The sequence below is a fragment of the Lampetra planeri genome, chromosome 10 (assembly GCF_965212315.1).
Source record: "Lampetra planeri chromosome 10, kcLamPlan1.2.h2, whole genome shotgun sequence".
Classification (NCBI taxonomy): domain Eukaryota; kingdom Metazoa; phylum Chordata; class Hyperoartia; order Petromyzontiformes; family Petromyzontidae; genus Lampetra; species Lampetra planeri.
The window spans coordinates 669763-685839 of NC_136116.1; the positions used below are offsets into that span (position 1 = coordinate 669763).

At 48.7% G+C, this 16077-nt stretch overlaps 1 protein-coding gene across 2 annotated transcripts in view; it reads left to right on the forward strand.

Moving 5' to 3' along the window:
• LOC144720794 (cilia- and flagella-associated protein 69-like) overlaps positions 1-16077 on the forward strand; it is a 44371-nt gene that overhangs the window by 1151 nt on the left and 27143 nt on the right. The gene's annotated exons all lie outside the window — the stretch shown is intronic.

The following is a 16077-nucleotide window of genomic DNA, read 5'->3' on the forward strand; positions in this document are numbered from 1 at the left end:
GCACTACCACACACTCCTACATCACTACCACACACACCTACAGCACTACCACACACTCCTACATCACTACCACACACTCCTACATCACTACCACACACTCCTACAGCACTACCACACACTCCTACAGCACTACCACACACTCCTACATCACTACCACACACTTCTACAGCACTACCACACACCACATGACTACCACACACCACATCGCTACCACACACCACATCGCTACCACACACCACATCGCTATCACACATCACATCACTACCACACACCACATCACTACCACACACCACATCACTACCACACACACTACAGCACTACCACACACACTACAACACTACCACACACTCCTACATCACATCACTACCACACACCACATCACTACCACACACCACATCACTACCACACACCACATCACTACCACACACTCCTACATCACTACCACACACCACATAACTACCACACACCACATCACTACCACACACCACATCACTACCACACACTCCTACATCACTACCACACACCACATCACTACCACACACCACATCACTACCACACACCACATTACTACCACACACCACATCACTACCACACATCTACTGCACTACCACACACACCTACTGCACTACCACACACACCTACTGCACTACCACACACACCTACTGCACTACCACACACACCTACAGCACTACCACACACTTCTACATCACTACCACACACCACATCACTACCACACACCACATCACTACCACATCACCACCACATCACCACCACACTCCACATCACTACCACACACTACATCACTACCACACTCCTACATCACTACCACACACCACATCACTACCACACACACCTACAGCACTACCACACACTCCTATATCACTACCACACCCTCCTATATCACTACCACACACTCCTACAGCACTACCACACACCACATCACTACCACACACACCTACAGCACTACCACACACACCTACAGCACTACCACACACCACATCACTACCACACACCACATCACTACCACACACTCCTACAGCACTACCACACACTCCTACAGCACTACCACACAATCCTACAGCACTACCAACACTCCTACAGCACTACCAACCAGAGGTGGGACAAAGTCATTGTTATGCAAGTCCAAGTCGAGTCGCAAGTCATCAAATTCATGACTCGAGTCTGACTCGAGTCCAAGTCACATGACTCGAGTCCACATCTCATAGGTGGGACAAAGTCATTGTTATGCAAGTCCAAGTCGAGTCGCAAGTCATCAAATTCATGACTCGAGTCTGACTCGAGTCCAAGTCACATGACTCGAGTCCACACCTCTGCTACCAACACTCCTACATCACCACCACACACTATATCACTACCACACATACCTACAGCACCACCACACTACATCACTACCACACACTCCTACATCACTACCACACACTCCTACAACACTACCACACACTCCTACAGCACTACCACACACTCCTACAGCACTACCACACTCCTACATCACTACCACACACTCCTACATCACCACCACACACTCCTACATCACTACCACACACTCCTACATCACTACCACACTCTCCTACAGCACCACCACACACTCCTACATCACTACCACACGATCCTACATCACTACCACACTCCTACAGCACTACCACACACTCCTACAACACTACCACACACTCCTACATCACTACCACACACTCCTACATTACTACCACACACTCCTACATCACTACCAAACACTCCTACATCACTACCACACACTCCTACATCACTACCACACACTCCTACATCACTACCACACACTCCTACATCACTACCACACACTCCTACATCACTACCACACACTCCTATATCACTACCACACACTCATACATCACTACCACACACTCCTATATCACTACCACACACTCCTACATCACTACCACACACTCCTACATCACTACCACACACCACATCACTACCACACACCACATCACTACCACACACCTACTGCACTACCACACACACCTACTGCACTACCACACACACCTACTGCACTACCACACACACCTACAGCACTACCACACACTCCTACATCACTACCACACACCACATCACTACCACACCCCACATCACTACCACACACCACATCACCACCACATCACCACCACATCACCACCACACTCCACATCACTACCACACACTACATCACTACCACACTCCTACATCACTACCACACACCACATCACTACCACACACACCTACAGCACTACCACACACTCCTATATCACTACCACACCCTCCTATATCACTACCACACACTCCTACATCACTACCACACACTCCTACATCACTACCACACACTCCTACATCACTACCACACACTTCTACAGCACTACCACACACCACATGACTACCACACACCACATGACTACCACATACACCACATCACTACCACACACCACATCGCTACCACACACCACATCGCTACCACACACCACATCGCTATCACACACCACATCACTATCACACACCACATCACTACCATACACCACATCACTACCACACACCACATCACTACCACACACACTACAACACTACCACACACACTACAACACTACCACACACTCCTACATCACATCACTACCACACACCACATCATTACCACACACCACATCACTACCACACACCACATCACTACCACACACCACATCACTACCACACACTCCTACATCACTACCACACACCACATCACTACCACACACCACATCACTACCACACACCACATTACTACCACACACCACATCACTACCACACATCTACTGCACTACCACACACACCTACTGCACTACCACACACACCTACTGCACTCCCACACACACCTACTGCACTACCACACACACCTACAGCACTACCACACACTCCTACATCACTACCACACACCGCATCACTACCACACACCACATCACTACCACACACCACATCACCACCACATCACCACCACATCACCACCACACTCCACATCACTACCACACACTACATCACTACCACACTCCTACATCACTACCACACACCACATTACTACCACACACACCTACAGCACTACCACACACTCCTATATCACTACCACACCCTCCTATATCACTACCACACACTCCTACAGCACTACCACACACCACATCACTACCACACACACCTACAGCACTACCACACACACCTACAGCACTACCACACACCACATCACTACCACACACCACATCACTACCACACACCACATTACTACCACACATTCCTACAGCACTACCACACAATCCTACAGCACTACCAACACTCCTACAGCACTACCAACACTCCTACATTACCACCACACACTACATCACTACCACACATACCTACAGCACCACCACACTACATCACTACCACACACTCCTACATCACTACCACACACTCCTACAGCACTACCACACACTCCTACAGCACTACCACACACTCCTACAGCACTACCACACTCCTACATCACTACCACACACTCCTACATCACCACCACACACTCCTACATCACTACCACACACTCCTACATCACTACCACACTCTCCTACAGCACCACCACACACTCCTACATCACTACCACACGATCCTACATCACTACCACACTCCTACAGCACTACCACACACTCCTACAACACTACCACACACTCCTACATCACTACCACACACTCCTACATTACTACCACACACTCCTACATCACTACCAAACACTCCTACATCACTACCACACACTCCTACATCACTACCACACACTCCTACATCACTACCACACACTCCTACATCACTACCACACACTCCTACATCACTACCACACACTCCTATATCACTACCACACACTCATACATCACTACCACACACTCCTATATCACTACCACACACTCCTACATCACTACCACACACTCCTACATCACTACCACACACCACATCACTACCACACACCACATCACTACCACACACCTACTGCACTACCACACACACCTACTGCACTACCACACACACCTACTGCACTACCACACACACCTACAGCACTACCACACACTCCTACATCACTACCACACACCATATCACTACCACACCCCACATCACTACCACACACCACATCACCACCACATCACCACCACATCACCACCACACTCCACATCACTACCACACACTACATCACTACCACACTCCTACATCACTACCACACACCACATCACTACCACACACACCTACAGCACTACCACACACTCCTATATCACTACCACACCCTCCTATATCACTACCACACACTCCTACATCACTACCACACACTCCTACATCACTACCACACACTCCTACATCACTACCACACACTTCTACAGCACTACCACACACCACATGACTACCACACACCACATGACTACCACATACACCACATCACTACCACACACCACATCGCTACCACACACCACATCGCTACCACACACCACATCGCTATCACACACCACATCACTATCACACACCACATCACTACCATACACCACATCACTACCACACACCACATCACTACCACACACACTACAACACTACCACACACACTACAACACTACCACACACTCCTACATCACATCACTACCACACACCACATCATTACCACACACCACATCACTACCACACACCACATCACTACCACACACCACATCACTACCACACACTCCTACATCACTACCACACACCACATCACTACCACACACCACATCACTACCACACACCACATTACTACCACACACCACATCACTACCACACATCTACTGCACTACCACACACACCTACTGCACTACCACACACACCTACTGCACTCCCACACACACCTACTGCACTACCACACACACCTACAGCACTACCACACACTCCTACATCACTACCACACACCGCATCACTACCACACACCACATCACTACCACACACCACATCACCACCACATCACCACCACATCACCACCACACTCCACATCACTACCACACACTACATCACTACCACACTCCTACATCACTACCACACACCACATTACTACCACACACACCTACAGCACTACCACACACTCCTATATCACTACCACACCCTCCTATATCACTACCACACACTCCTACAGCACTACCACACACCACATCACTACCACACACACCTACAGCACTACCACACACACCTACAGCACTACCACACACCACATCACTACCACACACCACATCACTACCACACACCACATTACTACCACACATTCCTACAGCACTACCACACAATCCTACAGCACTACCAACACTCCTACAGCACTACCAACACTCCTACATTACCACCACACACTACATCACTACCACACATACCTACAGCACCACCACACTACATCACTACCACACACTCCTACATCACTACCACACACTCCTACAGCACTACCACACACTCCTACAGCACTACCACACACTCCTACAGCACTACCACACTCCTACATCACTACCACACACTCCTACATCACCACCACACACTCCTACATCACTACCACACACTCCTACATCACTACCACACGATCCTACATCACTACCACACTCCTACAGCACTACCACACACTCCTACAACACTACCACACACTCCTACATCACTACCACACACTCCTACATTACTACCACACACTCCTACATCACTACCAAACACTCCTACATCACTACCACACACTCCTACATCACTACCACACACTCCTACATCACTACCACACCCTCCTACATCACTACCACACACTCCTACATCACTACCACACACTCCTATATCACTACCACACACTCATACATCACTACCACACACTCCTATATCACTACCACACACTCCTACATCACTACCACACACTCCTACATCACTACCACACACCACATCACTACCACACACCACATCACTACCACACACCACATCACTACCACACACTCCTACATCACTACCACACACTCCTACATTACTACCATACACTCCTACATCACTACCAAACACTCCTACATCACTACCACACACTCCTACATCACTACCACACACTCCTACATCACTACCACACACTCATACATCACTACCACACACTCCTATATCACTACCACACACTCCTACATCACTACCACACACTCCTACATCACTACCACACACCACATCACTACCACACACCACATCACTACCACACACTCCTACATCACTACCACACACCACATCACTACCACACACCACATCACTACCACACACCACATTACTACCACACACCACATCACTACCACACACTTACTGCACTACCACACACACCTACTGCACTACCACACACACCTACTGCACTACCACACACACCTACAGCACTACCACACACTCCTACATCACTACCACACACCACATCACTACCACACACCACATCACTACCACACACCACATCACCACCACATCACCACCACATCACCACCACACTCCACATCACTACCACACACTACATCACTACCACACTCCTACATCACTACCACACACCACATCACTACCACACACACCTACAGCACTACCACACACACCTACAGCACTACCACACACTCCTATATCACTACCATACCCTCCTATATCACTACCACACACTCCTACAACACTACCACACACTCCTACATCACTACCACACACTCCTACATTACTACCACACACTCCTACATCACTACCAAACACTCCTACATCACTACCACACACCACATCACTACCACACACACCTACAGCACTACCACACACTCCTACATCACTACCACACACTCCTACATCACTACCACACACTCCTACATCACTACCACACACTTCTACAGCACTACCACACACCACATGACTACCACACACCACATGACTACCACATACACCACATCACTACCACACACCACATCGCTACCACACACCACATCGCTACCACACACCACATCGCTATCACACACCACATCACTACCACACACCACATCACTACCATACACCACATCACTACCACACACCACATCACTACCACACACACTACAACACTACCAGACACTCGTACATTACATCAATACCACAGACCACATCATTACCACACACCACATCACTACCACACACCACATCACTACCACACACCACATCACTACCACACACTCCTACATCACTACCACACACCACATAACTACCACACACCACATCACTACCACACACCACATCACTACCACACACCACATTACTACTACACACCACATCACTACCACACACCTACTGCACTACCACACACACCTACTGCACTACCACACACACCTACTGCACTACCACACACACGTACAGCACTACCACACACTCCTACATCACTACCACACACCACATCACTACCACACACCACATCACTACCACACACCACATCACCACCACATCACCACCACACTCCACATCACTACCACACACTACATCACTACCACACTCCTACATCACTACCACACACCACATCACTACCACACACCTACAGCACTACCACACACTCCTATATCACTACCACACCCTCCTATATCACTACCACACACTCCTACAGCACTACAACACACTCCTACAGCACTACCACACACCACATCACTACCACACACCACATCACTACCACACACTCCAACAGCATTACCACACTCCTACAGCACTACCACACACCACATCACTACCACACACACCTACAACACTACCACACACACCTACAGCACTACCACACACCACATCACTACCACACACCACATCACTACCACACACCTACTGCACTACCACACACACCTACTGCACTACCACACACACCTACTGCACTACCACACACACGTACAGCACTACCACACACTCCTACATCACTACCACACACCACATCACTACCACACACCACATCACTACCACACACCACATCACCACCACATCACCACCACACTCCACATCACTACCACACACTACATCACTACCACACTCCTACATCACTACCACACACCACATTACTACCACACACACCTACAGCACTACCACACACTCCTATATCACTACCACACCCTCCTATATCACTACCACACACTCCTACAGCACTACCACACACCACATCACTACCACACACACCTACAGCACTACCACACACACCTACAGCACTACCACACACCACATCACTACCACACACCACATCACTACCACACACCACATTACTACCACACATTCCTACAGCACTACCACACAATCCTACAGCACTACCAACACTCCTACAGCACTACCAACACTCCTACATTACCACCACACACTACATCACTACCACACATACCTACAGCACCACCACACTACATCACTACCACACACTCCTACATCACTACCACACACTCCTACAGCACTACCACACACTCCTACAGCACTACCACACACTCCTACAGCACTACCACACTCCTACATCACTACCACACACTCCTACATCACCACCACACACTCCTACATCACTACCACACACTCCTACATCACTACCACACGATCCTACATCACTACCACACTCCTACAGCACTACCACACACTCCTACAACACTACCACACACTCCTACATCACTACCACACACTCCTACATTACTACCACACACTCCTACATCACTACCAAACACTCCTACATCACTACCACACACTCCTACATCACTACCACACACTCCTACATCACTACCACACCCTCCTACATCACTACCACACACTCCTACATCACTACCACACACTCCTATATCACTACCACACACTCATACATCACTACCACACACTCCTATATCACTACCACACACTCCTACATCACTACCACACACTCCTACATCACTACCACACACCACATCACTACCACACACCACATCACTACCACACACCACATCACTACCACACACTCCTACATCACTACCACACACTCCTACATTACTACCATACACTCCTACATCACTACCAAACACTCCTACATCACTACCACACACTCCTACATCACTACCACACACTCCTACATCACTACCACACACTCATACATCACTACCACACACTCCTATATCACTACCACACACTCCTACATCACTACCACACACTCCTACATCACTACCACACACCACATCACTACCACACACCACATCACTACCACACACTCCTACATCACTACCACACACCACATCACTACCACACACCACATCACTACCACACACCACATTACTACCACACACCACATCACTACCACACACTTACTGCACTACCACACACACCTACTGCACTACCACACACACCTACTGCACTACCACACACACCTACAGCACTACCACACACTCCTACATCACTACCACACACCACATCACTACCACACACCACATCACTACCACACACCACATCACCACCACATCACCACCACATCACCACCACACTCCACATCACTACCACACACTACATCACTACCACACTCCTACATCACTACCACACACCACATCACTACCACACACACCTACAGCACTACCACACACACCTACAGCACTACCACACACTCCTATATCACTACCATACCCTCCTATATCACTACCACACACTCCTACAACACTACCACACACTCCTACATCACTACCACACACTCCTACATTACTACCACACACTCCTACATCACTACCAAACACTCCTACATCACTACCACACACCACATCACTACCACACACACCTACAGCACTACCACACACTCCTACATCACTACCACACACTCCTACATCACTACCACACACTCCTACATCACTACCACACACTTCTACAGCACTACCACACACCACATGACTACCACACACCACATGACTACCACATACACCACATCACTACCACACACCACATCGCTACCACACACCACATCGCTACCACACACCACATCGCTATCACACACCACATCACTACCACACACCACATCACTACCATACACCACATCACTACCACACACCACATCACTACCACACACACTACAACACTACCAGACACTCGTACATTACATCAATACCACAGACCACATCATTACCACACACCACATCACTACCACACACCACATCACTACCACACACCACATCACTACCACACACTCCTACATCACTACCACACACCACATAACTACCACACACCACATCACTACCACACACCACATCACTACCACACACCACATTACTACTACACACCACATCACTACCACACACCTACTGCACTACCACACACACCTACTGCACTACCACACACACCTACTGCACTACCACACACACGTACAGCACTACCACACACTCCTACATCACTACCACACACCACATCACTACCACACACCACATCACTACCACACACCACATCACCACCACATCACCACCACACTCCACATCACTACCACACACTACATCACTACCACACTCCTACATCACTACCACACACCACATCACTACCACACACCTACAGCACTACCACACACTCCTATATCACTACCACACCCTCCTATATCACTACCACACACTCCTACAGCACTACAACACACTCCTACAGCACTACCACACACCACATCACTACCACACACCACATCACTACCACACACTCCAACAGCATTACCACACTCCTACAGCACTACCACACACCACATCACTACCACACACACCTACAACACTACCACACACACCTACAGCACTACCACACACCACATCACTACCACACACCACATCACTACCACACACTCCTACAGCACTACCACACACTCCTACAGCACTACCACACACCACATCACTACCACACATTCCTACAGCACTACCACACAATCCTACAGCACTACCAATACTCCTACAGCACTACCAACACTCCTACAGAACTACCACACTCCTACATCACTACCACACTCCTACATCACCACCACACACTACATCACTACCACACATACCTACAGCACCACCACACTACATCACTACCACACACTCCTACATCACTACCACACACTCCTACAGCACTACCACACACTCCTACATCACTACCACACACCACATCACTACCACACACCACATCACTACCACACACCACATCACTACCACACACTCCTACATCACTACCACACACTCCTACATTACTACCACACACTCCTACATCACTACCAAACACTCCTACATCACTACCACACACTCCTACATCACTACCACACACTCCTACATCACTACCACACACTCCTATATCACTACCACACACCACATCGCTACCACACACCACATCACTACCACACACCACATCACTACCACACACTCCTACATCACTACCACACACCACATCACTACCACACACGACATCACTACCACACACCACATTACTACCACACACCACATCACTACCACACACCTACTGCACTACCACACACACCTACTGCACTACCACACACACCTACTGCACTACCACACACACCTACAGCACTACCACACACTCCTACATCACTACCACACACCACATCACTACCACACTCCACATCACTACCACACACCACATCACCACCACATCACCACCACATCACCACCACACTCCACATCACTATCACACACTACATCACTACCACACTCCTACATCACTACCACACACCACATCACTACCACACACACCTACAGCACTACCACACACTCCTATATCACTACCACACCCTCCTATATCACTACCACACACTCCTACAGCACTACAACACATTCCTACAGCACTACCACACACCACATCACTACCACACACCACATCACTACCACACACCACATCACTACCACACACTCCTACAGCATTACCACACACTCCTACAGCACTACCACTCACCACATCACTACCACACACACCTACAGCACTACCACACACTCCTACATCACTACCACACACTCCTATATCACTACCACACACTCATACATCACTACCACACACTCCTATATCACTACCACACACTCCTACATCACTACCAAACACTCCTACATCACTACCACACACTCCTACATCACTACCACACACTCCTACATCACTACCACACACGCCTACATCACTACCACACACTCCTACATCACTACCACACACTCCTACATCACTACCACACACTCCTACATCACTACCACACACTCCTACATCACTACCACACACCACATCACTACCACACACCACATCACTACCACACACCACATCACTACCACACACTCCTACATCACTACCACACACCACATCACTACCACACACCACATCACTACCACACACCACATTACTACCACAAACCACATCACTACCACACACCTACTGCACTACCACACACACCTACTGCACTACCACACACACCTACTGCACTACCACACACACCTACAGCACTACCACACACTCCTACATCACTACCACACACCACATCACCACCACATCACCACCACACTCCACATCACTACCACACACTACATCACTACCACACTCCTACATCACTACCACACACCACATCACTACTACACACACCTACAGCACTACCACACACTCCTATATCACTACCATACCCTCCTATATCACTACCACACACTCCTACAACACTACCACACACTCCTACATCACTACCACACACTCCTACATTACTACCACACACTCCTACATCACTACCAAACACTCCTACATCACTACCACACACTCCTATATCACTACCACACACTCCTACATCACTACCACACACTCCTACATCACTACCACACACTCCTACATCACTACCACACACCACATCACTACCACACACCACATCACTACCACACACTCCTACATCACTACCACACACTCCTACATTACTACCACACACTCCTACATCACTACCAAACACTCCTACATCACTACCACACACTCCTACATCACTACCACACACTCCTACATCACTACCACACACTCCTACATCACTACCACACACTCCTACATCACTACCACACACTCCTATATCACTACCACACACTCATACATCACTACCACACACTCCTATATCACTACCACACACTCCTACATCACTACCACACACTCCTACATCACTACCACACACCACATCACTACCACACACCACATCACTTCCACACACTCCTACATCACTACCACACACCACATCACTACCACACACCACATCACTACCACACACCACATCACTACCACACACCACATTACTACTACACACCACATCACTACCACACACCTACTGCACTACCACACACACCTACTGCACTACCACACACACCTACTGCACTACCACACACACGTACAGCACTACCACACACTCCTACATCACTACCACACACCACATCACTACCACACACCACATCACTACCACACACCACATCACCACCACATCACCACCACACTCCACATCACTACCACACACCACATCACTACCACACACCTACAGCACTACCACACACTCCTATATCACTACCACACCCTCCTATATCACTACCACACACTCCTACAGCACTACAACACACTCCTACAGCACTACCACACACCACATCACTACCACACACCACATCACTACCACACACTCCTACAGCATTACCACACTCCTACAGCACTACCACACACCACATCACTACCACACACACCTACAACACTACCACACACACCTACAGCACTACCACACACCACATCACTACCACACACCACATCACTACCACACACTCCTACAGCACTACCACACACTCCTACAGCACTACCACACACCACATCACTACCACACATTCCTACAGCACTACCACACAATCCTACAGCACTACCAATACTCCTACAGCACTACCAACACTCCTACAGAACTACCACACTCCTACATCACTACCACACTCCTACATCACCACCACACACTACATCACTACCACACATACCTACAGCACCACCACACTACATCACTACCACACACTCCTACATCACTACCACACACTCCTACAGCACTACCACACACTCCTACATCACTACCACACACCACATCACTACCACACACCACATCACTACCACACACCACATCACTACCACACACTCCTACATCACTACCACACACTCCTACATTACTACCACACACTCCTACATCACTACCAAACACTCCTACATCACTACCACACACTCCTACATCACTACCACACACTCCTACATCACTACCACACACTCCTATATCACTACCACACACCACATCACTACCACACACCACATCACTACCACACACCACATCACTACCACACACTCCTACATCACTACCACACACCACATCACTACCACACACGACATCACTACCACACACCACATTACTACCACACACCACATCACTACCACACACCTACTGCACTACCACACACACCTACTGCACTACCACACACACCTACTGCACTACCACACACACCTACAGCACTACCACACACCACATCACTACCACACACACCTACAACACTACCACACACACCTACAGCACTACCACACACCACATCACTACCACACACCACATCACTACCACACACTCCTACAGCACTACCACACACTCCTACAGCACTACCACACACCACATCACTACCACACATTCCTACAGCACTACCACACAATCCTACAGCACTACCAATACTCCTACAGCACTACCAACACTCCTACAGAACTACCACACTCCTACATCACTACCACACTCCTACATCACCACCACACACTACATCACTACCACACATACCTACAGCACCACCACACTACATCACTACCACACACTCCTACATCACTACCACACACTCCTACAGCACTACCACACACTCCTACATCACTACCACACACCACATCACTACCACACACCACATCACTACCACACACCACATCACTACCACACACTCCTACATCACTACCACACACTCCTACATTACTACCACACACTCCTACATCACTACCAAACACTCCTACATCACTACCACACACTCCTACATCACTACCACACACTCCTACATCACTACCACACACTCCTATATCACTACCACACACCACATCGCTACCACACACCACATCACTACCACACACCACATCACTACCACACACTCCTACATCACTACCACACACCACATCACTACCACACACGACATCACTACCACACACCACATTACTACCACACACCACATCACTACCACACACCTACTGCACTACCACACACACCTACTGCACTACCACACACACCTACTGCACTACCACACACACCTACAGCACTACCACACACTCCTACATCACTACCACACACCACATCACTACCACACTCCACATCACTACCACACACCACATCACCACCACATCACCACCACATCACCACCACACTCCACATCACTATCACACACTACATCACTACCACACTCCTACATCACTACCACACACCACATCACTACCACACACACCTACAGCACTACCACACACTCCTATATCACTACCACACCCTCCTATATCACTACCACACACTCCTACAGCACTACAACACATTCCTACAGCACTACCACACACCACATCACTACCACACACCACATCACTACCACACACCACATCACTACCACACACTCCTACAGCATTACCACACACTCCTACAGCACTACCACTCACCACATCACTACCACACACACCTACAGCACTACCACACACTCCTACATCACTACCACACACTCCTATATCACTACCACACACTCATACATCACTACCACACACTCCTATATCACTACCACACACTCCTACATCACTACCAAACACTCCTACATCACTACCACACACTCCTACATCACTACCACACACTCCTACATCACTACCACACACTCCTACATCACTACCACACACTCCTACATCACTACCACACACTCCTACATCACTACCACACACTCCTACATCACTACCACACACCACATCACTACCACACACCACATCACTACCACACACCACATCACTACCACACACTCCTACATCACTACCACACACCACATCACTACCACACACCACATCACTACCACACACCACATTACTACCACAAACCACATCACTACCACACACCTACTG